We start from the raw sequence: 27,500 nt of genomic DNA, 5'->3' as shown, positions 1-27,500 counted from the left end.
TTACTTCGGCAGAAGTCACATATTTTCTCTCTTGTAATGTGGTTCAAAATATTTCAGTTTTTATTTTTTATTAAATTCTGGAATGTTGAAAATTAAGAAAAAATATTAAAGTTTTGTTTATATTTAGAAAAAAATATAGAATTTAAAATTACACTATAATTTAATTCTCAAAAAGTGAGTTCATCTAATGATTAATTGAAAAAACCTCCTTTTATAGTTTTCTATTATCTACTTTGCTGTAATGATTTTTCTACATGTTCAGTCTTCCTCAGTTCATTTTGCAATATGTAGTTTTTTGTTTGTTATTCTTAATTTTTAATTGAGGATATTTCTTTATTTTAAATCACATTTTCTGTTATGTAAACAACTTTATCAGCTCAGACCCTGAAAAATGTCAAACATTTATCATGCTGGATTGGAAGACCACAAATGTTATTTTGTCCAAATGACATTTAAAACAACTACAGTTGCAAAAACTCCATATCCTTTTCTATGAAATATATTAACATAGCATAATTAAAATAGAGACATTTCATGAATATTAACATTTTTTTCTCATATGCTCAAAAACCCAGAATATACTGACATTACATTTTAATATTGGTATTTATAAAAATAGGCAACACAACACAGCTATGTAAAACTTGATCTATTTTTCCCAGTGGATATTAGTATCACTAGTTTTATCCCAACATTATTCAGAATAGCCTTCCACAAAAAGAATTTACAAAATGATTGCTAACTGTGCTACATCTATCTTAACATGCATAATTTGTTCACTTTTTCATGTAGCACAAAAGATTTGATGCAAAAGTGAATACATTACTTTGACTTGTAAAAACCATAGGTTCACATTCTGAGAAATATAAACTTCTAAATATAATGAAGTTTCTTCTGAAATAATCTCTAAAGAATATTATCAATATTGTACCTTTCCCAGAGAAGATTGTATTTATAATATATATTATATAGAATATAAATATATTACAGATCATATAATGTATTTTCCTTGAGAGGAAGTACAAATTATTATTGATTTTTAATAACAAAATAAAAAGAAAATTATTGACAAGATTATATTTAGATTAAAAGTGTTGATTATCATGTAGATTTTCTGGATAAGAAGTTATTAGGTGCAGTAGGTGTGGGCTTGAAGAGGGAAAATTAGGATTGTTACCCCATTTTAGATTTAAAGCAATGTAATGGTGGAGGGCTCTTGGTCTCCATGGAGTGAGTTAAGAATAGAAAACATTCTCAGGTTCCCACCACTGATTATATCTGTAATTTAATTCTATCATAATACTTGATTTAAAGAAATATGCCTCATGTTTTATATCTATATTACAGTATTATTAAAAGAAACTCAATGGTTCACTAATGAATTCAAATAACATTTAATTACCTTAGAATGTCTAACCAGGAGTTGAAGTAAACAACAATTTGAAAGGAAAGTAAAAACAGCATTAAAGTGAAATTCCTAGACCACACTTTCTAGCTGATGCACCAGAACACACTAACTACTAGGTCATAGCAGAAGAACTGCAGAAAAGCAGTCCTGGGGGTATCCTGCCACCCACCACCTCCCCTTTGGCTGCACTATGATGGGGTAGTCCAGAGATGCTGGACTGAGACAGTCCAGAGAAGGAGGCACACTCAGTGCATTGGGGAACCAGGAGTTTACCAAAGGAAATAGAAATATTGCATTATTTTTTATAAAATGGCTTTTTTTGTGGTTATAGATGGGTAGCATGCCTTTATTTTTATTTGTTTATTTTTATGTGGTGCTGAGGATTGAACCCAGAACCTTTCATGTGCTAGGCAAGTGCTCTGCCATTGAGCCTCAGCCCCAGCCTCAGACCCTGCATTATTTTAATAAACAGTGTGCCTGTATAGAAAACATGCTGAATGTGCATCAGCCTGACTAGAGGTGTACTGAGATTCTGATCCTCTAAGCACTAGGGTAAAGTGGGTGGTGGTTATCCTATTAATTCATTTTGCCAAGGCCTTTGGACTAGTATCTTTTAGATACAAGCACCCTAGGTCAGATCCTCTCAATGAACCATAAGATATTATATGCCATGCCTCTTCCTCTCTTTTTTCTTTTTCTTTCTTTCTTTCTTTCTTTCTTTCTTTCTTTCTTTCTTTCTTTTTTCTTTCTTTCTTTCTTTCTTTTCTCTCTCTCTCTCTCTTTTTTTTAACCAGGAATGGAATCCAGGGGCGCTTTACCTTTAAGCCATATTCTCAGCCTTTTTAAAATTATATTTTATTTAGAGACAGGGTTTCAATGAGTTGCTAAGTTCCTTGCTAAGTTAGTGAGACTGGTTTTGAACTTGTAATCCTCCTGCTCAGCCTCCTGAGTCACTGGGATCCATATCTCTTTTGATGTTCTAATCTATAAAGTGCTATTTTGTAGTCAAAATAGAGATTTGTCACTCACCTTCCCAATTCCAATTTAACTTTATAAAATATTTTTATCCTTTTAAATTAAGTAGTAGTTAACTGGAATATACCTGGTTAAGGTAAGAAATTCAGATTCTAAGCTCAACTCCACAATTCACTCCGTGAATGTAGAATACAATTTCAACATCTTTGCAGCCATAAGTTGCCTTGTCATTAAAATTATAGAATAGGGAGGAATTGTTTTGTCCAAACAACAATTGTATGTTGAGTTTTTGGCAATCTGTAAAATACCTGGTTTGTGAAATCAAACAATTACACATTTGGAAAACATGTCTAAATAGAAGAATTTCCAAAAACTTATGATAAGAAGTGTTTTTGAGTGAGTTGGATTGTACTTGAGAAATGAAAGAGTCAAGGAATGCATGTGCTAGAGTCAAGCTGATATCAAATTTGAATTCAATTTCTATTGTGTAAATGATGTAACCAAACTAAACTTCAATTTATCTATACATTGAATTCAACTAGTACATACCCATAAGGCTGATGTGATTATGAAATAAGATAGTATTTTTTAATAATTGTTACAATTCCTGTTACATTGTTCTTACTAAATTTTGTTAATAACAAGAGTTGTGGCTTTGTAAAGAGGGGATCACTTGCTCTCACATGTTTTCAAGTCAAGAATAAATCTACACATAAGCATAATATATAAAAAATCTTAACTATGTGTTGGACCCACATATACTAGTTAAAGAACCTTAATTTCAAGCTACCTTCTTAAATTGTCTGATTCAACCTTCAATTTTGAATAGTTGCATAAAAAGTCAAACTAGCTAAATCAGACTGTAAAAAAGCTTAAAAGGAGTTGTAATCACTTATCATTATTATTTGACATATTTTATTACTCCTTCCCATGCCCAGTAGGTAATTACTCTATTCTAATGTTAAAACTTAGGCTTATAAATGCTGTTTATAAGACAATAAAGACTCTTTTTCTGTCTGTAATCTCTCTTCTTTGTCTTGGCAGCCAGCTCAGTCTTTCACTATGAAAAAGACACAGACATCAGCAATATGTGGTGAAACAAAACTTAAAAAATAGAATATTCTCTAAAATTAAATAAGATAGTTTTTTCGTTAATTACTCATAATTACTCAAACTTTTTGTTGAAATTCATTCAATGCATAGAAGAGTTGGCTAGGAAATTAGTGTCTAAAAGTGTTCTATCTTAAAATATATATGTGTGTACTTATGTATATGTTTATATAATGTGTTCTTATGTATTATATATAAAGTATATGTGTACATATGTATTATAAAAATTCCATAGATTAAATAAACTATGCCTAGTTTTTATAATTACAATTTAGCAAAAAAGTATTAACAGCTTTTCCTGTTATGTATAAATGCCTCGGTTGTCAGAAGTTTCTCCTAGCTCACTCTGGAACCAGTTCTCCTGGGCTTACCTAAGTTTGACTACATTGGCTTGCTCAGAAATTGAGCAGGTCTTCTCCAGTGTCTTCAAGTTCTGGTACAATTTCTAAGATATGAGCAAAACGATAGTGTCAATTTTAAGTTCTGACCTTTATGTTAATTTGGGAAAGATAAGTTCTATGGGAAGCCACCTATGAGCCATGGGTGAACTGAGTGATGCTTGAGTCATTCATTAGGCAGGAAGGCTGATTTTGGGAACTCCCAGTTGGAATCCACTGGTTGGAGAATGCCTCATTCACCTAGTGCTCTGTCCTAGCTCACAGCTCAAGTTCAGGTTCAGCTCCAGAGACTGGAGTGGCCTGCTGGAGCCAGACAGCCTCCAGAGATGGGTGTAGCATGCATGCCAAATGCCATCAACCTGTTACTGCAACCCTGCCACACTTAGAAGCAAGCACCAAGACTCCTCCCAATGTAACCTTATTCCTGTCTTTGATGTTCTCCCCCTTCAGTAAAGAATTGGGGCCTTTTTCTGTTGTTCAGTTCCAGTTCCTATCAGGACAGGAAGATCCATCTGTCGCTCAGCCCTTTTAAAATCTAATCTTTGGCTTTGTCTTCTTTTTTCATTTCCCCAGGCGGCTCACGCCTCCTAGCCAGGAACCTACTCTGTCAGGGTGCTGGCCAGCTCAATAAAGATCTCTGAACTTCCCTTGCTAGAGTTAAAAATAAAAAGTAAATTTATTACATAAAGGTGTTATTAGATTGTATTAGGTAATGCTAATCCCTTTGACATAGAACCTGATATCTGGTAGACACTGGATGTTTCCTTGTCCCCATCCATTGGTGAGGATACAAGGAAGCAATTCTTTATCTGTCACAATCCATCCATGGGCTTGTGTGAGAGCTATGTGCATTTGAGTGTATGAGGGGACTGGCCTGATGTTACTGCCTGATTGGGCTGTGTGAGGTATGTGTGCCTTTTCTCTTGCTCTACCTGTGATCCCACACACCACCTGAGATGGGTGTGGCTTTCCAAGATGTCAGTCAGTCTGCTGACAGCAAGACTTGACCAAGCAAGACTGCACCCTTCAAAACCCAATCCCTTGCCTTATTTGGATGAAACTTTCTATAGAATGTCTTTCCCCTAAATAAACAGAGGGGTCCAGGGTGTGCTCTCTCTCCTGCCTCTTTCCTCTCTTGCTCTCCTTGCCTTCCAGCGTGGGAGCTGACACCAGATGTTTCCCAGCCATCCCTGACCCCCGAAAAAGGTATTTCTGTGTTTGTGTGGTTTATTGGTTGACAGCCTGGCCATCTGGTGACATTTATCTAAGAAGAAAGAGATGTAAGGGCTTTTAAGGGTGAGTGCCATTACTATTACAGTGGTTTATTATGTTCTGGATGGTAATTGAAGATCCTAATCATGGGTATAAACGACGTCTGATTCATGAAATGAACAGGGTCCTTGTTTGCATGTTTATCTATACTAGAAGTTACCCTTATAGTCATGATTTAATTTTGGTACCAAGTTATACTACCCAAATAAATAAGAGATAGACTTAAAGCAGAATGCTAATTAACCCTTGAAAACTGAAAAATATTCAACTTAGATTCACATAAGTTGTCAAATTAGCATAAATTTTCTGGTTGAGTTTCCTCTTCCTAAGCAATGAAGGTGTGTAACATAGTAAATGACATTCTCTCTTCTGGAGTAGTTTGAAAACTTCAGAATCCTTGTTTTCTAAATTAGAGATTAAAAGAATTATTACTTTACCATAATGAGATCTGAGAGACACTTTTTTTTTCCCAGAAAACATCTGCAATCTATGGCTCTGAGTAATTTATTTTGTGTATCAATATTTTTCTCCTTTCCATTACTAAGTAGCATTTTATTATGAACTTTTTTTAAAATCCATTCCCCAGGTGAAGAACATTTGGATTGTTTCTACTTGTTGGTGATTCTGAATAAAGTGGTTATATGCATACAGATAGCCATTTGAATATAGATTTTATTTCTTTTGAAAATATCTAGGAGTAGATTTCTGCAGGGCACAGTGAGTGCATATTTATCTCCATATTGGCTATTCTGTGAGAGCTTTGTAGTATATGCTAAGAGACATATTGTGGCTAAAGGATTGATGATAGCCATAAAGCTAACTCCAACATCTACACAATGTGTCTCTTAGTGCACCATTTCATGCAAATTTGCAACTCTGTGCCAGGGAGCTGCAGGAACAAGGCCATCTTAGCACATATGCAATGCTAACAAGCCTTACAACAAAGATTGCTCTTGCAAGATAATCTTAAACTTCCTTTAAAAAGCAAAAGAACAGAAAAAAAGCACACAAGCCAAAACCACCTTGTAACTGACTTAAACTTAATACAGTTATAATAAAAGGGGAAGAATCTTTCCAACATTGAGCACAGTGTTCAAATGGAGACCTACCTGGTCAGGCAGTCATCTGATCCCTTCCTCCCTGACCCTATCTGGTCAATGCCACTGGTCTAATCATGCTAGCCATCCAGTAAGAGTGCTGACAACATAACTGCTTGAACTTCAAAGTGTCTAAGGTTCAACTTTGATGAATATCAGTCCAAAGGTGAAATGTTCCAGGAAAAGCTAGCACCATCCAAAGTCTTTAATGTATCCATATTCCAATTGTTTTAGTACTATTCTACTTGACAGTAGATACTGTCAGATATTTTTCTCCTCACTCTAATGGGTTTATAGTGTTATTTCAGTGTTTTTGTAACTTGATTTCTCTAGTGATTAGTAATACTGAACAGGTAATCAAAGATATTGATTTCTGTCTTCTTTGTTGCAGTGTCTAGCCAAATGTTTTGGAAAAAAAGATTATTATTTTATTTCATTTTGTGTTTTCTTATTACTGACATTTAGACTTCTTTATATATTCTACATGTGAGCTGTTTATCAGGTATGTGACTTGCAAGTATTTCTTCTCATTCTATATTTCCATATTTTGTCAGAATCTTCTAAGTTTTCTGCTAAAGTTTTTTGTTTTATATTTTACCTTTGAGTATATAATCTTATTTGAATTAATATTGTGTGGATTTTGATGTACAGAGTAAATTTTCTTTTTTTATGTGAAAATGCAGGTGTTCCAGAATCATTTGTTGAAAAAAAATCATCCTTTCTCCATTGAATTACTATATATATATATATATATATATATATATATATATATATATATATATATATATAACTTTTGTACAAAGTCAATTGGCAAAATTTTCATGGATGTGGGGGAGAGAGAGGGAGAATATAATACCAGGAGATAGAAAGAAACAGAAAAATAGAAAACATATAATAAAAGAAAAAGAGAAAGAATATGAAAGTAAATTAAATATCTGTATTAAGATTTTCTGAAAACAATTCTAAAGCAAATTATTTTACACTACTTAGCAGCTATACAAAATAGTGAAAACATATAATTTGAACTAGGATTACAAATTTACTTAGGCAATTTGACAAATACAAACTGTCCACTTGTAGATAAGGTAAATTGGTCGAACCAATTGTGTTCTCTTCCTGAACCCCTCAATTTTACATAAAATATAAATTGTGCTTTTCAAAAACTGTCCTAGGTTTCAGTTTTACTAAAAGTTGGTAATTAAAATGTTAATTTACAATTATTATACTTTGTAAAAATCTGTTTTCCAAAGATGCAAAATGATAAGTGTATCACATACTTTATAAGACATTTCAGGTAAAAATCTGTTTCGAAACATGCAAAATGATAAGTGTATCACACACTTTACAAGCCATTTCAGGTATTTTGGCCTCATTCATCTTCCCTTAGACCTCTTCTTAGTCCAACTAAAAGTTAAAATAAGTAAGGTTTAATCCTTTCCCCAGATAAAGCCTAGTTAGGAAATGGAAATGCAAACAGATGTCAAAATATTGTCATTAATTCTGCACAGAAATGTTAGTGCTGATCACTGTTTCCGGTTCCTGGACAGGAAGGTATGGCAGGGCAAAAATGTAAAAATCATGGCTCTTGTGAAGCTTATTCTATAGCAAGGAAATCATACTGTGCTCACATAATAAAGAAGATAATTATATTGCATGTAAGGAAAAAAGTAGGACAGAGGAAATGTGATCCAGGTGGTAAACATTGCAGTTTAAATTGTGTTGGATGATTTTAAGTAAAGACTTGAAATGCATGTGGTAGTTGGTTTTACAGAATGCTCAACACAGAGCATTCCTGGACAACAGAAAGGCCAGTGCAAAGTCCCTGAGTCTTTCTGAAGAAAAATATGAAAGTCAGTGTGTTGGGAATGGAATGGAAAGTGGGGAGAGGGGGCCAGAGAAGAGGAGATGAGATTAAGCAAAAGTTTGTGGGGAAACTTCCAGTTCTTTGGCCTTTGCTGGCATTAAAATGGAAGTCTTCACAGGGACAGACAGAGTCTGATCCACCTTTTCTTCTAAAACAGCTACTGTGTTGAAAGCAGCAGCTCCAAAAGAAGCAGGGACAAGTGTTGCAGGCCTGTGAAGCTGAGGGAGCCCAGGCCACCATGGTTCTCAGCCTGGGGATGCCAGGAAGAGCCTCATGGTCAAAGATACCCATGAATTGTCATGTGATATTGATTGAGTTCTGGAACTTACCTGATAAAAAATAATTACTTGATGGATGAGATCAATAAGATCTTTGTGTATAGAATGTTAACAAAAAAAGAAAAAGAAAAGAAAAGAAAAGCACTAGAGTTGAAATTTTCTTTTCTAAAACCTATACAGGAGATCAATACCGGGAGCCTGCAGTTTGATCTCCTCAAAGGTATCAGGAACTGAAGCCAAGATGATTCATGTGTGTGATTTTTGTAGATACAACTTGCTTACTTCCTACCATTATTATTTTGAACCTTAGAATCAGCTAATTTTATGCACGCTTCTTATCCCTAAGTGCTGAACAAAACTCTGTGGATCTTCCGTGCTTCCTCCCACCACTTATGACAGTCCACTGATGTCCTCCTCACAAACCACCTCAATAGGCCTTTCGTTGCTCCCGTTCCATCTCAAATAACTTTCTTAAGAAACTCTATAGCAGGAAAGATTATTCTTTACCAACTGAATGCTAGAAATCACCTACTGATGTTATTTATGTTAATCCCTTCTAGGTGAAGGTACTTGTTCACCCATGTCCTCAGGGATTCCCCAGTTCAGGAGTGTGTGGCAGAGAAGAGTTGGTATTACCTTGCTTGTTCAGTGCCTTTTACCAGCCTTTACCTCTATATTCTCAGGTAGCACACCCCCATATTGGAAACTTAGCCCATCTAGTCTAGTCTACTCTATTAAGGTCTGTGCTCTTAACCATCTTCCCATAATAATTGAGGTTATAGCACTTGTTTCCTTTTCCTTCCTGAATTCTGTTACCATCATTTCCATGACTGTTATTACTGATGTCAATGAACAAGTATTTTTAGCTCTCTCCCTCATGGGTCATATGTTAGGATCACCCACAGGAAAACTTGTTCTTCCAAAAGTATTGTGAACAGAAATAATCAGTGATATTTACTAGTCAGGGTATTTAATTATTGGCTTCAGATCCTCTTAGAGTGTTCTTTTCCTCTGGCATGACATCTAGCTAGTGGTACTGCTTCAGCCTATATCCTTAAATAGGTGTGAAAAACAGAACATATAAACAGACTTGTCAGAGTAGTAGCATAAGCTTAATAGAAGACTTTATTTTAGCCCAGTGAGATACTGCTGTGCTGCTCATGCAGCATAAATGAGCCTACTCAGCCACTGAGGAATGTAGAAATTGTTATAAACAAGACAGTTAAATTAACATAGATCACATTTGCTATGGATTGGCTGGACACAGGCTGCTGGAAGCTATGATTAACTCGAAGGTTGGCAATCCATATTATGACATGGCAAAACAGTTAAATTTCTACTTGCTATAAGATAGAAAATATATTTTATGAACTTAACCTATCTAAAAAAGAAGTTGGAAAACAACATATTGATGGTATGTTTTGGCTATAGTTGAATAATTACTATCAGAATGAGACGAGCTCTGAAATATTTTCATGGGATCAAGCAGAAGGAAAGAAAATAGAAAGAAACTAGAAACCCAGAGACTTGCAATGTTGAAAAGGGAGTCTTTCCTTCTCTCCAACTTCGATGAAGACAAGACTGAGAAGACCTATTATTGATGAAGCTAGATGAGACTATACCTTGCTGTAAGAGTTAAATGAAGGCTGTAGCTGTCACAACTGCAGAAAACATGTGAGGGGATTCAGGTGCCATCCTGCAGAAGTCTTCCCTTGGAAAAAGTGCCCTAGTGAAAAGGAGCTAAGAGTATGAAGAGTAGATAAAAGCCTGTTTAACAATGGTCTGTGACTATGAGCTCCTCCAAATAAGTAACTCAAGTAAATAAGCACCTCAATGTTTTCAGAAAGCAGCACTACAACTTCAAGAAGCCACTGGGTGTGTACACTTCAGTGTGGCGTGTACACCTTATGGTAAAGCCAGCGGCTATACAGGGCTATTGAGAATGAGATGTGGCTAAGTGTGAATGAAAACATGAATTTAATTTTATCTAAATTAATTAAAATTTTTATTTTAAAACATACTAAATATTTGGGGTCATGTACAACATGCTTGTTTAGAAAGGTTATGTTTTCTTTCATTAAACCCTTGGAAATTTAGCATCATAACTGACATGCACTGTATATATGAAATACACACTGGTCCTTGAAGATTTAGCTGAAAATGACAAAATAAATATTAATTACTATTTTTAGATTTATTGTGAAATATAATATTCTATATACATGGATTTTAAAAAGATCTCTAACATTGATTTTACCTGTTTTTTTTTTCACTTTTTAAAAATATGGATCATTTTTCAGTTGCTTAAGTTGGCTACATGATATTTTAGTGGATAGTGCTAATTTGGCCTAAAAAGCAGTTGTGACTATTTGACAGTTGAAATGATCCTTACTCTCCAGTGCTAAGAGACCTGCACACTTAACATCCAGAAAGGCTTATTATCTAATTTTATCTAATTTTCTGTTGCCAAGGGAGAGAAAGGGGGAAAAAAAAGACTGACCTCTAGAGAGCAGAGAGGACTGACTCCAGGAAGCCGTGAACCAGGGACCTCCTCAGGGGACAGCAGCACCCTCATCCCCAAGGAGGGGCCTCATCATTTCTGTGCAACAAGATGAATGCCAAATGTTTGTTGCTTTGTGTCTGCCATCATTCTCCTTCCTGAGTCTGTACTAAGAATATTTGCTCCCTGTTCATTCTCTGTACTTCAGAAAAGTGCAGCAAAAGTATTTGTCCTTTTGGTACACAGGCCAAGATAAGTTATATTTAGACCTAAGAGACTTCTGAGCACCACCCTTGAGAGTGAAAAAAATCACACTTCATAAAAAGAGATCCTGATCTTTGAGCATGATTCTCTGACAGAACAGAATGTACTACTCTCACTTGGAAAGCATCTGCATAAACTCTGGCTGCAAGAAGGAGAGCAGGATTAATCATTTGTGCACCAAGCAGACATTGCATCCATCCGTTACATATTACCAGCTTTCTTCCTTCATTGCAGTATTAGTCTTATGATTCTCTTATGTGGGGTGGGGCCATTTGAAAACCCCTGCATGAGTTGTAAACTGAAATGATGTCTGCCAATGAAATGATGTCTGGTCTGGGACACTCTTTTCTTACCTGATAGCAAACTATTTTCTTAATGCCATGACTTCCTTAGCTGTGGAGTGGATGTATGAGTGTAGCTTCCCTGCTGAACCATAATGGACACAAAACAGCACAAGAAAGAAGCTTGGTTATTTTAAAATAGTGTTTAGGTAAGGGTGGAGAATGCCCCCATAGAGGCACTGGAGCTGTTGGCTACCTTGACTTACCAGAGCCTGCCCTGGAGACACACATTACATATAGATAGATAGATAGATAGATAGATAGATAGATAGATAGATAGATAGATAGAGATAGATAGATAGATATAGATAGACATAGATATAGATGGATATAGATATAAATATATATGTATAGAGATACATGTAAATATATAGATAGATAGATAGATAGATAGATAGAGATAGATAGAGATGGATATAGATATAGGTAGATATAGATATAGATAGATATATAGGGAGATATAGATATAGATAGATATATAGGGAGATATAGATATATAGAGAGATATGTAGATAGAGAGAGAGAGATAGAGATATACAGAGAGATATATAGGTATATATAGATATATAGAGAGCTACAGAGATATATAGAGAGCTATAGATATATAGAGAGATAGTGATAGATAGAAATAGATATAGATAGATATAGAGAGATATAGAGATAGATAGAGATATAGTGATATAGGTATATATAGATATATACATATATAGATAGATAGATAGTTATATGCCATTCAACAAACTTGTCTTCAATCAGAAAATCATTCTCCTGACTCCAGAGCTGAGTTTTATAAATCACATTTGCTTTACTTCTGAAATCTTCAAATTCATGTTTCTTTTCTCTAGTCATTTCTTCTTCTCATTTTGTAAATTCCATGCCACTAGTTAATTTATCCTTTTATTCTGTATAGTTTTTTCATCTATTAACATTCCCTTTTCTGAGATTCATAGCCCTTGTCTCTCACCAAAATATAGCAGTTTGGGTCCTTCTATAGGAATTTGAGTCTTTGTAAAATGCTATTTACATTGCTCAGTTCTGTCTTTTTTCCCTACAATTTTGAACTTTACTTTTGCCCTATGATCCTGAAAATCAATGACAGAGAAACCCTCTCCACTGTTTATATTCCAGAAATAGTTTACAGTATAGCCAGGGCCCCCTTCCTCTGTATTGCTTAGGTAAGACTTGGGAGTCTTCCCATTGTTTTTCTATTAGAAGGCCAGATTTTTAAACAGATTTTTAAACTATTAATTTTTGCCTCATAAATGATGAGTTGAACTGTTTGGGTCCCCTGACCAATCAGGATGAGACACCTGCTAACTTGCCCCTGATTAACTAAATTTCTCTCCTTCCTTGATCTGACTGAACCTCTAGACCTCCTAGTCCCCTAGCTGCAGCCCACAGTCCTCATCTGCACAGCCCTGTAATCACAGTTGCCTGTAGAAACTGTTTGTACCATTGTCTCTGCCAGGAACATTGTCTCCATGTGCATCTCTCCACCTCTTTTTCCTAGTTAGACCTGAGTGTGGAAGACATGGCATCTGGGAAAGCATGTTCTACCCTCACTGTCTGTCTGCAGTCCCATCCAATGGTGTTTCCTTCCCCAATACTTCTACCCTGGTATGTACCACTTCATTACCACATACTTCTCCCATCAAGACAGCATACTATGAATGGTAATTATCTCTTTTATTTGACAGGTAGAACAGTCATTTCTTTCAATAGAGAAAAAGCTCACTATGAGGAAATGCTAACAATAGTGCATTTTGCAAAGCTTGAGTTACTTAATTTGGATTTCTATCATATAAGAAATACAGGAGAAAAGTCCAGAATGCTTTGACATTACTAGTCCAGTCAACTGCACTGTGCCCAAATAATATGAGCCCCTTTTCCTATGGATCTGATCTTAGTTCCCCAGAGAGAATACAATTGCTTCTAATAACAATTTACACAGGAAACAAAGTACAAATCTATATCAAGGGGAAAAAAGCTCCTAAAGGCAATCACATTTGAAAGATGTTACCTATTACCAGGCACACAATAAAGAAATCTTTTTAAATTATTATGCAGAGCAGTTAGCACCCTATTGAACATTCCTGAATAGGATCTTGATTTTCACTTTGAACGGAGAAGACCCTTTGAAATGTTTGATTCAAACAAGGGATCCCTTGGCTTAAAGGTGAGTCCAAGCAATTCAGAGAGGCATCAGTGCCTTTCCACCAGACTCTTCTTTCTCAAATGAGTCTTTTTCATCAATGAAACTTCTAAATGTTGACAGGCTTCCCATCTTGGTCCTGGACTCTTTTCTCCCTTCTATCTGTTCTATTTCCTAACCTGATCCAGTCCAGCGCAATGTTTTAAGTTTCAATGAACAAACTCTCCCACTCCTCTGTTTTTACATCTGTCAAACCCAGGTGATGATGGCTGACTTCCTTGCTATAGAATCTCTGAATAAGCAGTCCATGATTGTTCTCAGGGCAGATAAGAATGGCAAGTCTGTTTATTTCTATAATATACCTACATGTTTATTCCTTAAAAATAGAAAAATTCCTTAAAAATCAATTAAAAATAATCATAATTAAAGAAAACAATGTTTATTGAAAGTTAAATTCTTATTTTTTTGCAAAATTTGTACAAATGTATGGATAGATTAGATTTCATTATTTTCACAGTAAATGAATTTCAGATCTATACTTATCTTTACTTTTTGCCTATTTGCCTCTACCTTCATCAAACTCTTGTCTGCAAGGAGAATCCACGTAGATCTTAAAATAGAAAATATAGATTAATTCAACTGTGGGTAAAAAACTGGAGGTGTTCCAAATCCTGAGGCCAAGCAGAACCCTAGCATTGGACTGAAGGATTAGAATGAATGATTTCTCAGGAAGGTTTTCCACTGAGTTCCAAGAGTTTATGTATTCACCTTTCAAACTTAAAAATTAGGTTTTCTCTTCGTGGTATTCTTTCTGCCTTTAGCACATGTGATCCATAAGGCCTTAGGAACTATGCAATGTGTGCTTTGAAGAATTATGGAATGAATGTGCACCTTCCTTTGAAACACTGCAGTAGAGTTGTTATGGTTTGGGTGTCAGGTGTCTCCCAAAAGCTCAAATGTGAGACAATGAAAGAATGTTTAGAGGTGAAATGGCGGGGTTGTGAGAGCCTTGATCTAATCAGTGCCTGAATTCCTTGGCAGGAATTAACTGGATGATGTGAGTGGAAGAGGTGAGTGACTGGGGAGTGACTTTGGGGTTTATATTTTGTCTCTGGTGAGGAACATTTCCTCTCTCTTGTTCTGCTTCCTGGTGATGTCCCCAGCTACTTTTCTCAGCCACGCCCTTCTTCCATGATGTTCTTCCTATCTTAGAGCCTTGAAGAATGGAGTGAGTAGGTTGTCGAGAGCCATCTGTGGGCTGTGTGTGGACCTCATTGGCTTCACAACCAGTGAATAGGAGACTCTGGTGTCTGGGACCTTCCAGTGGAAACTTCCTCTAGCCAAGACCACCCAAACACTCTGTGAGCCCTATTCTGCTCTGCCCCAGGTCCCACACAACGCAGGAGATTCGGTGACCTGCTACAGTCTAAAAGCCTCTCAGAGATGGGTGTGACCTGCCAAGATGCCCATCAACCTGCTGACTGCAAGACAAAATGAAACAAGACTCCACCCCTAGACCTTACCCCTGCCTTTAATATACCCCCTTAAATAAACCACGGGAGCCATGTTCTTAAGTGTCCAGCTCCAGCTCCTGTGTAGGCTTGATCTATCAGGCGCTCGGCTTTCAAAGCTGTCTTTCAAACTCTGAGTTTTTTTTTTTCTTTTTTGGTTATTGTTGTTGTTGACTAATTATTTCTGACTTATTTCCTCTGGTGACTTATGCCCTCCTGGGCAGAAACAGGACACCCTGGTCAGGCCCTGGCAGCTTTCCTGTATTTGGTCACCTATAGACTTAGATCTCTAAAACTATAAGCTCCAAAATGGACTTTTTTTTCCTCGAAAATAGTTTGTGTCAGGTCTTTTCGTCATAGAAATGAAAAAGCTGACTGAAACAGAAGGGGTTCTGGTTTTTCTTGTCTCACTTCTGTAAAGCCGGCCCTTTGTAGGCGGTGTTCCTGCATTTCTAGGAAACATGTGTCCATAGTAATGGAAGAGCTAGTCTGTGGTGTTGAGGTACAGGGGAGACAGAAAAGAGAGAGCAAACGACAGGGGAGTCGCCAACAGGGGCGGACAGAGCAAGAGGTTCCTTATGTAATACTGTTTGGAGTCTGCCAGGAAACAAGAGGCCAATTCTCCAGATGCCGACTCATAAATACAGAATTAACTATATTTATTTACAAAAGAAATTAGAGTGCATGTGTGTAGCCACCTGCATATGACTACAAAGCTATGGTTGATTTTTCAGCACTTTTAATCTGGAAATAAAACTATTATTACTGTAATTCTTGTAAACCTGCAGCAGTTTTTCAGTTTGAATCAGGGGGTGCATTAGCCCCAATTTGATGCCCACTCTCCATAGTTGTTTATCAGCATGTCCTCCCAATAGTGTATCTACTGGATGGTACTCACGATTAGGCACGTTGCTCAGTGTTCCCTAGTGCGTCGCATTAAAATCAGTGCCCCCAAAGACATTGTATTATTCCAGTGATCAGTCAATCTTGAAAATTTGTTAAAAATACAATTGCGAACTTCACTTGATACTGATGGACACAGAATTCCGGGGATGGGGTCCAACAGTCAGGGCTTTACCCAGATGCTGGGTGAGTCACGCTCTGAGGTTTGAGGACCTGTGATTCATGGTGTATTCCACCACAGCTTCTATCTCTGTATCATTTTCATAATGTCACATGGCAGCCTCTGTGATTTTTCCAACATGACACTGTAATCTTACAACTAACCTGAGGGCATTGAGCTTCAAGTACAATCATCAGGACGGTTGCACTCCTTTGTCATTGATACAGTAATGCATGGAAACAGAAATAGATTTTGGAAATAAAGAGTCAAAGTACTTTTTTTTTAGTAGCTGACTATAAAACATTTATATTTTATAAAAGAGTTTCTGTGTTATAACTTGATTTAAACATAATAAAGAACACAAATATTTTCAGTACAGCAGCATACACCTCCTTCAAAATAGTTTTAAGTAAGAATACCCTATTCTTGGCCCTCAAATAGATAAGAAACTCAAGTTGCATGGCCTTATGAGCCTAGGGCAAAACAAACCCAAGCCTAGTGCATACCTAATTGTAATGGGAAATGTTCAATCATGAAAGTGAAAGCACACAGGGATTCTTTGAGGACAATAAAAGCGTCCTTATTCACAAGGTGCGGTCCCAGTCTACACAGTCATGATCTGTGTGAAGGGTTTACTGTAGAGCGATTATAGGATAACTGTTCCTCTGGGCAAATTTCGTAATACAGACCTGTAACTCAGGTTGAAAATAATTTAAATAGATGAATTATTCAGGAAAGGAACAGAAAAAAAAACTTTCTAAAACTGCCACTAAATAAGGAATCAAAGAGCAATGTGGGAGGACAAGAAGAAACATTGGAAAAAAGAATTAAACCCTAAAGTTGTTCAAAGACATTCACTATTCAAGTGATAAAACAGAAAACAAATAGGCCAGCATATTTTAGAAAAAAATAATAATCTGTATTACACATGATTTTGCCAAAAGAATTAAGAAGAATTTCTAAAAAGTAAAATTATAAAAATAAGACAACATTTAATTGCAAATTAGACATTATGAAAAGAAAGTGAGCATATAGATAATAAAACTAAAGAAAAAAAAGAAACACATTAGTATGTAGCAGAGTGTGGTAAACAGATGGAAAACATAAGGTGTAAAGGCCCACAGAGGAAAGATGAAAAGAATCTAATATATATTTCATTTGTGCTTTAGACGGAAAATGAGAGTATGAGGCAGTAAAAATATGTGAAGATGTGTTGACTGAACACATCCCCAAACTAAAGGAAGACACTTTTCCTCAGCCTCAAGAATGACAGCAATATTCTAAGTGGATCAGACAACAGAAAAACAGGTGTAGACAGAGCATAGTGAAAATGCAGACCACCAAAGAAAACAAAAAACATAAATGAAACAGTAAGGAGACATGGTCAAAGAAAGCAAACTGACTGATTTATTGTTCCAGTGTAATTGTCCATAATAGTAGCATTTATTATGACATGTATGTAGCATGTCATACACACATGCAGTATGATCAGTCTCATCCCCAGGACTTTGCCTTTCCCCAGATCACTTGAGCTACCCTGCTGATCTACTGATTTCCCTTCTATTATTGTTATTTTAATTTGTGCGTTATAATTTTATATACACACAAATACACACAGACACACATACATGTATGAATAATTCATTGTGCTACATTTGTACATGCATAGCATATGATTTGGCAGATTTTACTCCTGGCACTTCCTGGTGTCTTCTTTTCCTTCCCCACTCTTGATCCCCTTTCTCTATTTCTCTCCTATTTGGTGAGATCCCCCCTTTTGTTTGTCATTTCTCTCTTCTCTTTCTCTCTCTCCCTCTCTCTCTGGCTACTGCATATGAGCTAAAACATTTGATCCTTAACTTTCTGAGACTGGCTTATTTCACTTAGCATGTGTTCCAGTTCCATACAATTACCTGCAAATGACATAATTTTATTACTCGGAATGGCTGAGTAAAACACCTTTAGAAGTATCTACTACACTTTCTTTATCCATTCATCTGTCGGAATCTCAGCTGGTTCCTTAACTTGGCTCTTGCATGTTATGCTGATATAAATATTAGTATTCATGTGTCATTGTAGTTTATTCTCTTTAGAACTTTTGGATAAATTCTAAGAAGTGGTAGAGCTGGGCCATATGGCGTTTCCCTTCCTAGTCTTTTGAGGAATCTTTACTGTTTTCCAAAGTGCCAATTTGCAGCCCCACCAAAAAAAATGTGTGAGTGTTCTGTTTCCCACACACCTTTACCAGCAATTGTCATTTGTTTTCTTGAGGTTTCCCATTCTAACTGGAGTGAGATGAAATCTCATCATATTAAAAAGCTTTTCCAGTAAATTAAACAATTAAGAACATGAATAGAAAACCTACAGAATGGAAGAACAATTTTTCCAACTACTATTCCAACAGAGGAGTAATGTCTAGGATATATAAAGAACCCAAAACTCTTAACACCAACAAAATCAATTACCAAATCAACAAATGGGCAAAAGATCTAAATAGACACTTCTCAAAAGAATAAATACAAATGGCTAATATATGAAAATATGAAATAATATGTGAAAAAAAAAAGGTTTGACATCCTTAGCAATCAGGGAGATGTAAATCAAAACTACATGGAGATTTTGTCTCATTGCAGTCAGAGCGGATTGCCTTTCAACGAGCAGCACATAGCTCCTTGGTGGCGTTTGAAGACAGAAGACAATTGAGTGCAGTCTTTAAAGGGTTAAGATAAAGATGTTCACCTAGATATCTTTAGGAAACAAAATATAGCTAAGAAAGAGAAGAATTATTTGCCACTGGAAATTATGGTACTGGCTGAAAAATCTGTCATGCAAAAAGAAATGAAGAGCAAAGAAAACTAGAAACAAATAGATAATTCTCTCAAATCCTGATTTTATTAAGTAACAGAAAAAATGCTTCAAGAAACATAGTAAAATAATTCAGATGGAAAGATAAATTGACTTATTAATGACAATCATTTCATAATCTATACATATAAGGAAACAAATTGCAGAATGCCCATATACAATTTTTGTCAATATAACTAACTATACATAAATATTTTAATAAGTAATTCAAATATTACAATCATGTAATTTTTAAAAGGATTAGTTTATGTTAAAATATTTTGAGATTTTTATTTTTTACAGGGGACACTTAATATATAAGTATAGATGCTAAAATTTCTAGGACCACCAATCATTAAATAATTAAGAGGATAGAAATTGTATATAACTTTAAACACAACAAGTAGGGCAAGTAAGAAAGAAAGCATAATATTGTATGATTAAATTAAATTATATGATATTATAATAAATATAAATGGTATGTTATCATTAAAACTAAAAATTTTCATGCATAAAATCAAAACAAACAAAAATGGAAATAGGTATACTAGTAAGAAAGATATAAAACAAGAGGATACAGTGTAAAAGTAAAATTATTTCAAAGAGATATATATTTGCAATATATATATATATATAAAGCAACTCTTAAGTGTAGGAAGGTGGGACATTAACATGAGACTTTAAGATAAACTAAAGACTTTAAGATAAACTTTAAGATAAACTAATTCCAAAATGTAGAGAGAATCATTAAATAAGAAAAAGACAAACACTACTAAAGGTAAGATAATTCTTACCTTTTATAGATTAATCATATTGATTAAGTTATCAAATGTAAAAGTTAACAGAAACACAAGGAAATTTAGACAAAGTCACAAATCTCATTATGAATTCAAACATACATAATTATTGTTTAAACAGTTGAAACAATTGCTAAAGATATCAACAATTAGAGTAACAGAAATAACAAATTTGACCGAATGTACAAGTATAAATTTCACAGTGAATACTGCTGAAGACAATCTTTTTATTTACAGAGAGAACATTTGGAATATTGACAATACACTGGATCATAAAGCAAACTAGACAAATGCTCAAGAATTGACCTCACATTGATCTTATTCACAACTACAAAGTGATTGCAAAATATCAACCTCATTTACCCTCCTACGCACAAGGATCAAGTACAATATGAGAAGACTGGCATACATCTTGTCCTCAAGACAAATCATTTAGACACATTCTCTCTTTTCTCATTTCAGTTAACTATATATGCATATATGGAGTAGAAACTCAAATACGGGGTTTCTGTTGCTTAAGATTTCTATGGACTTTGCTCTTATTTTCCTTTATATATATATATATATATATATATATATATATATATATATATATATATATATAAAATATATTTTAGCTTAAATTACAATGTTCATTCAAAATATATGTATTGTACAGACTTGTCCTAGTTTTATTTTCAAATCAATTCTTATTAGCTAAAATATGAATTTATTTTAAAAATTGGAGCTTTGCAAACTAGACATAAAATATTTTGAGGAGAGGTTTGCATGATATTATTTTCAGGATATACAATCAGCTTTTTTCCTGAGTAGAAAAATATCATAGCCTCTTTATATTTTCTCTTTTGTAAAAATGAACTTCTAAGGTCTTTTTCTTGAATGTGCATTTGTAAAAGTAACATTATTCCTTTTTGCCCCCTTAAGCTTCAGCCATATGCCATTAATTCTCATTGAAGCTAGGTTTTAGCCAGGATCATATTAAAGTATTGATTTTAGATGTTATCTTATTATCTTGCCAGATGGCATGAGAGAATGAAATCTCATCTTGGGATCCTAAGAAATGAAATAACCTATTTTCCAGAAATAGAAATCTGTTGCATAAGGACGTTCTTTATAGATGCTTAATTTCTAATGATGTGAAAACATGAAAAACAAAATAGTGTTTAACTGTACTAAAAATAAATGATCATACACACCTTCCTGTGAAAAGCAGCCTGATGAGGCTGAAGTGACTTTGCTACAAATCTTTGTAACATCAAGAGCTTGAAATTTAAGTAGTGGTATTTTTTCCATAGAAAAACAAAATTCTGAACTGCCAGTCTAAAATGGTTTGGGTTTTGCAGTTCTTTCTGTGATTATATATATATATATATATATATATATATATATATATATATATATATGTATTTTTTTTACCTATTCCAGAAGAACACAGAAATAAACATGCAAACATGACCCAGACGAAGACCAGTGGTATGCTAGAATTTGCAAAGAATTTTCAGTTAAAGGCATCAACCATCTATATAAAACAGAAATGAACCAACACCCTGGCAGGTGGAGGTGTCTGGCTAGTAAAAAAGAACATTTCTTCTTTGCATGTTTGCGATCAGAAGAGCTAAAGTGGACTAAAAGTCAGGCTTCTTCTGTTAAAGGAGTGTATTGTTACTTACTTCTGTCATTTTGGCCCATATTTTAAGATGCTGAACAGTAAAAAAGTCAGGAAGAAATGGACACACTGAAAGGGTGCTTATATTTTTCAAACACTCTCCCAAAGTACCATGATAAGGGCTGTTAGTAGCATATGTTTGGGTTAATTTTATTAATAGCTCAAGTTATCAGAGAACAAGAAGATCTGGTCTGTGAAGCAGATATATTCTCATAGCTTAGAGTCACCAAGGAAGTGCCTGTCAAGTCAGATAGGACCAGCTCCGATGAAGCCAACATGTTCCCTGAGCACAGATTCGTGAGTTTGAAAGTACTGCCATCATCAGTTTACAGATGAGAAAGCTCACACAGACGTTGCATAAATTACCCAAAGTCTCATGACTCCCAGGAACTCTTGCTGAAGACAGAGAGTTAAATGTTTGTATGTAGATCAAAGTGTTCTCCAGCAAGTGATCTGAGGTGGAAACAGAGCGAGCCAGGATCCAAACGCATGGCAGACAGAGCTACTGGGGAGGAATGAGTGAGGAGAAAATTACTGACAAAAGGGATTGTTCCCTCTGAGCATTCTAAAAGAGGTCCTCCTGACATGCGCATAACAGAAGGATAGCATAAAAAAGGTTGCATTCATTCAGAGAAATGAGGAGATAGGGCCACTGTGAAACAACGTGAATGATCTTTATAAAACAATTAAAAACTCTCATAAACAGGCATGTGTTTTACCATAATCTGATTGAAATTAACAACTGTAGATTTTTTAAAATTGAGTGGCTTTTTAAATAATTGTCAACATGCATTTGTAATACTACCATTTTAAAATTTTCCTGCAGTTTAAGATTATTCATAATACTAATGGTTTGAGGTTTTTCTTTCTGACATATAAAATGCATTTTCCTTAAGAAAAAAAAAGCATTCTATTTTTAATTTGACAAATTCGGTATTTCTTGAGATTATCATTGATTAATGCTAAAGACATATGAGTCCTAAATAATTAACATTTCGAAAATACTAATACTTTGGAATGCAGTCCCCATGGTAACCATCAGTAGCAAGAGTGCTATGCAGACAATGCTTCAGCAGGTAAACCTCATCCTTAGATTTCTCTCTAATTTCCTTCCTTATCAAGTCCTCCTAGACCTGCTCCTCACGGAGACCTGCTTCCTTACTTGCACACCTTTGCATACATTTCTTTAATCTCTCAGCTCCAGGGACTGCCAGGAGTGCTTTAATTGTAGTTGCCTCAACACCCGTATCTGAATGCAAGTTCCCATACCAGACCCAGGACTCAATAGCCCTTGACACAGTTTCCAATTCTGCAGCACACCCAGATGGCTCAAGCTGGTGGCCAGAGATAGGAACTTCCAGGCATCTGTCCCGCAGTGGACTAGGCTTTTTGCTTTCCCACCTCTTCCTTTAAAGGGGTCAGTCACATATTTGCTTACAAATTTAAAGTGACCCACATCTTATCGAGCAATATATGCTCTTATTTGTTCTTTTGTCTTCTTTCACTTATTTACATGCATGTGACCTCAAGGTGAGCTGTGTCCACCCCAGAATCTGTAGTTGATAAAACTCTTAAAACTTCCTATTGTGATTATATCATTGAAGCAATGCCTATAATTTGACTCCTGACAGAGAAGCCAATCTGAGGGACCAATGCAGGTGAACCCCTCCTGCTGCTCTTTAGTCCTGGCCTACTGTGCCAACCGGAAATCATAGCCTCCAGCTAATTTAACAGTTAGACTCAAAGAGTTTTATCCAAAAGAGTTTCTCATCTCTAAAATGACCTGCAATAACTAATGTAGTAACTAGTAAATGGCAGTGAAATGATTTGATTTGTGTTACTCATCTTTCTGTCATTGTGACAAAATACCTGAGATAAGCAACTTATTGGAATGACAGATTTATTTTGACTCACATTTTCAGAATTTTCACATCATGGTCCCTAGGCCCTTAGGCTTTGGGCCTGTGGTGACATGGACATCATGATGAGAATACGTGGCCTAGGAAACTGCTCACCTAATAGTGACTGGGAAGCTACAGAGGGAATGAGAAAAAGAGGCCAGAGTCCCAATATCCCCGTCAAGGGCATGTCCCCAGCGACATCACTGCTTTCCATTAGGCCTCCCAAGTTTTCCATCACCTTCTAACAGTGCCACAGGTTGACGACCAAGTCGATAGCACATAAACCTTTGGAGCACATTTAAGATTCACACTATAACATGGTCACAGCGCTGGAGACCCTAAACCTTCCTCTTTCCAAGAAAGTCAGTTGGTGGATTTTTAGAGTGCTCTGTGTGAGACTTTTGGATTTTCCAAAGTGGAGCATGTATAAGGTATTTTCATCTCTATAAAAACCGAGGATTTTATTAAAGTAATCTCTCTACCAGAAATAAAAATTCTCAAATGTGTCAGAGAATCCTATCTGGTTTCAAAAAAGAAATACAAATCAAAGAATAAAATCAATGTTAAAATTCATATGAGTTAGGATCTGTGGTGTTAAAACGTTACTGGAAACAATAATACATTCTTTAGTATTTATTATGTGCCACCTAATATGAAATCTCATTTCAGCCTCAAACAAAATGAACCAAGATATCATTATAAGTCCCCTTTTTGCAGATGATAAAATTGAGACTGAAAAATGTTAAAAATTTGCCAAGGATGACACTGTTAGTAGTGGTGGAGTTTGAAGCACATTATTGTCTTTATCCAGAGACTACACATTTATAATTTCCAAATCAACTGAATGGTTGTGAGTATAATACAGATAATGAATAAATTAAAAAAATAAAACAACGTCCATGAAGATAGAGGAAATCATGCCATCAATGACGTAAGAGGAATACCAACTTATTCAAGAATGGAATGAGATTATGCCAATGATGGGAAGAAAAATATCCAAAAGCTTCTGAAGATGGAATTTAAATAATTAGAGCTACTTCCTCCTCAATGGTCAAGGAGAAGAAAAGAGCATTTTTTTAATGAAGATCTAATAATAAAAGAGGTATCAGTTCAAGACTGGACTGCAAAAAAATTTTAGGATGAAAGACTAGATTTAAAAACTAATTTAGCAATTGAACATAAAGTATGCATTTATTTAAAAAAAAGGTAGGGAGGAAAATTCAAGTAATACCTTTGGGGTTGCAAGAGAACAGGTCCCCAGTTGACAGAGGCCAGCAGGTTTCCTTCCCTGCTTGCTGTTCTCCTGGTATCTGTAAAATGGAATGGTTGCACAGGGCACCTGCTTCACAGAGGAATTGGGAAAAAGACAAATATTTGCCTTTTAATAAATTTCTTGTCCTTAAAACTCACTCATATAGCCACCTCTTCCTTGTATTTCTTATCTTAGATTAAATGAGACATTTCTAGCTCAGGTTCCCTGATAACTGATTAGATTGAATTCTAGACTTTCTTTAATACATTTACCACAGCTGTAATTAAATCAGATTTGCAGTGAATTAAATAAGCCTTTGTGTAAGGACATATTTTTAGGTCTCTGCTTCTCCAAGTTACACTGTATGTTCATTGAGGACTTAGCTAACCATATATTGTTGTATCTTGGTTTCTTAGCCCAGTGCCTGGTGTGTTTCATACACTAAGTATTGTCTGCTGAAAAATGGAAAGACGGTGTAAGAATGATATGGAGTAAAAAACACAAAATACTTAAAAACCTGACAGAGAAATTATAGTGGCATCTAATATTTATTGAGCACTTTCTCTGATTTTGGCATTGTTTCCACAAATGAAGAGGTAAATGATACTGTTAATCTCAAGAAGATTAGGAAACTGAGGTGTAGTTGTGATTCACTGCAAGCTGTTTGCTCCCAATGAATGGGTTCTGAACTACTGAGTCACACGTCTGGGACATGTGAGTCTACAAGATAATAAGAGGAGGCAAATGATTGATCTTCAAGCTCTACATACCAGGTTGAAGAGTTGGACTTTATTGTTTATCCAGTGATAGCCACTATACAGAAGAAAGAGGCATTTTTCAGCCTGTACACGAGTCACATACTATTCTAGTTAATATTTTGTGGAAAAAACTTAGCTAGACACTTGTCCTATGATAGCGATGGTGGTTGAATGTAAAAATACTAGTCAACCAATTAGGGTTGGCAGTTGGGTGGTGAGAGGGAAGAGGAAACTGTCCTTTCAGATAATTCAGTACATGCTAGTGTCTCTTCCTGTGATGGAGAGCAGGTGCTCCTCGGCTGGGTACATAATGAGTCAGATTGCTTACTCTAAGTTCCAAGGGTTATTGAAACATGCAGTGTGGCTGCTGCTGGCGTTTGGATATGTGGGTTGGAAACAATCGCAACATGTTGGATAGGAAAAGGTTCTGAAAAGTCCCTAGATTGTATATTATTGTTGACCCTTGAGTGAAAAGAACTGCTACAAGAAATCAGTCCATGGAGAGAAAGGCGAAGCATTTCAAACCAAATGCTGGAAAGGAAATACAAGAAGTAAAATGAAACAGAATGAAATAAAATAAAAATGAGGAAAAGAATTTAATCTGAACAAGATGATGAACAGAATCTCAAGATGCATAAAAGTTAGAGGAGAATGTTATCTCAGAATTTAATTATTTGAGAAGAAAACCAACATATGTACAAATATGTGGCATAATAATATTGCAAGAAAAATAATGTGAAAATATTCATCAATAGATGAAAAGTAGTAACACATTCAGAAGATAGTTAACATTTGACAACTTCAATATTTCAGTGTGATTGTAAAATACAGAAAGAGGAGTGTTGTGGGTAGTTCACTTTTTATGTTGTATATTTCTATATTAAAACACTTAGAGAATGTGATTATTATTTTAAAAATTAAAAAAAATAGATCAAGAAATGTCCTAGAATGATTATTTGGACTTGGAAAGAAGATTTTTATTAATTTTGGCAATCTCAATTTTAGTGTTTTATTTGGGAACAGAGAGCAGCATGCAGTGGTTAGAGGAAGGGTGGAAATGGAGCAATGGTCTCACTGGCGGAGGCCTTGCCAGTTAGATGTGGAGCCAAAAGAGAGCAAAATGAATATTGTATTTTCTAATATCAGTGAGACCGTGGGACCATTACGATTTGATCTATTCATTCTTATCATTACAAATACAGAGAAAAATTCATTTTAGAAACACAGTTTCCAAAGGTATGAAAAATTTTATATATTTATGTATGTATTGTGTTTATGCCCTTGCAGAGTGAACATTTTTAGTGGGAAAGAACTTCCATTGGGTGTTTCTAAGAAATATGTTCTTTTTTTTTCATTGCTTAGCTTTTTGAGTTCTTTATATACCATAGAGATTAGTGCTCTATCTGATGTGTGAGGGGTAAAAATTTGCTCCCAGGATGTGGGGTCTCTGTTCTCCTCACAGATTGTTTCTTTCACTGAGAAGAAACTTTTTAGTTTGATTCCATCTCATTTATTGAATCTTGGTTTTAATTCTTGCATTATAGGAGTCTTATTAAGTAAGTTGGGGCCTAATCACACATGGTGAAGATCAGGGCCTACTTTTTCTTCTATTAGACACAGAGTCTCTGGTTTAATTCCTAATTGAATTTAGGTCCTTGATCCATTTTGTGTTAAGTCTTGTGCATGGTGAGAGATATGGGTTGAATTTCATTTTGTTGCATACAGATTTCCAGTTTTCCAAGCACCATTTGTTGAAGATGCTATCTTTTCTCCAGTGCATGTTGGGCCAAGGACCTGAACAGACACTTTGCAGAAAAGTATATACAATCAATCAACAACTATATGGAAAAATTTTCATCATCTCTAGTAAACAGAGAAATTCAAATCAAAACTACTCTAAGATATCATCTCACTCCACTCAGAATGGCAGCTATTATGATGACAAACCACAAAAAGTGTCATACATTGCTGGTGGGACTGCAAATTGATACAGCCAATATGGAAAGCAGTATGGAGATTCCTTGGAAATATGGGAATGGAACTACCATT

Source organism: Spermophilus citellus (assembly GCF_964194105.1).
Source record: "Spermophilus citellus genome assembly, chromosome: 15".
NCBI lineage: Eukaryota > Metazoa > Chordata > Mammalia > Rodentia > Sciuridae > Spermophilus > Spermophilus citellus.
The sequence above is the reverse complement of the archived record's forward strand: the minus strand, read 5'-3'. Positions refer to the sequence as shown.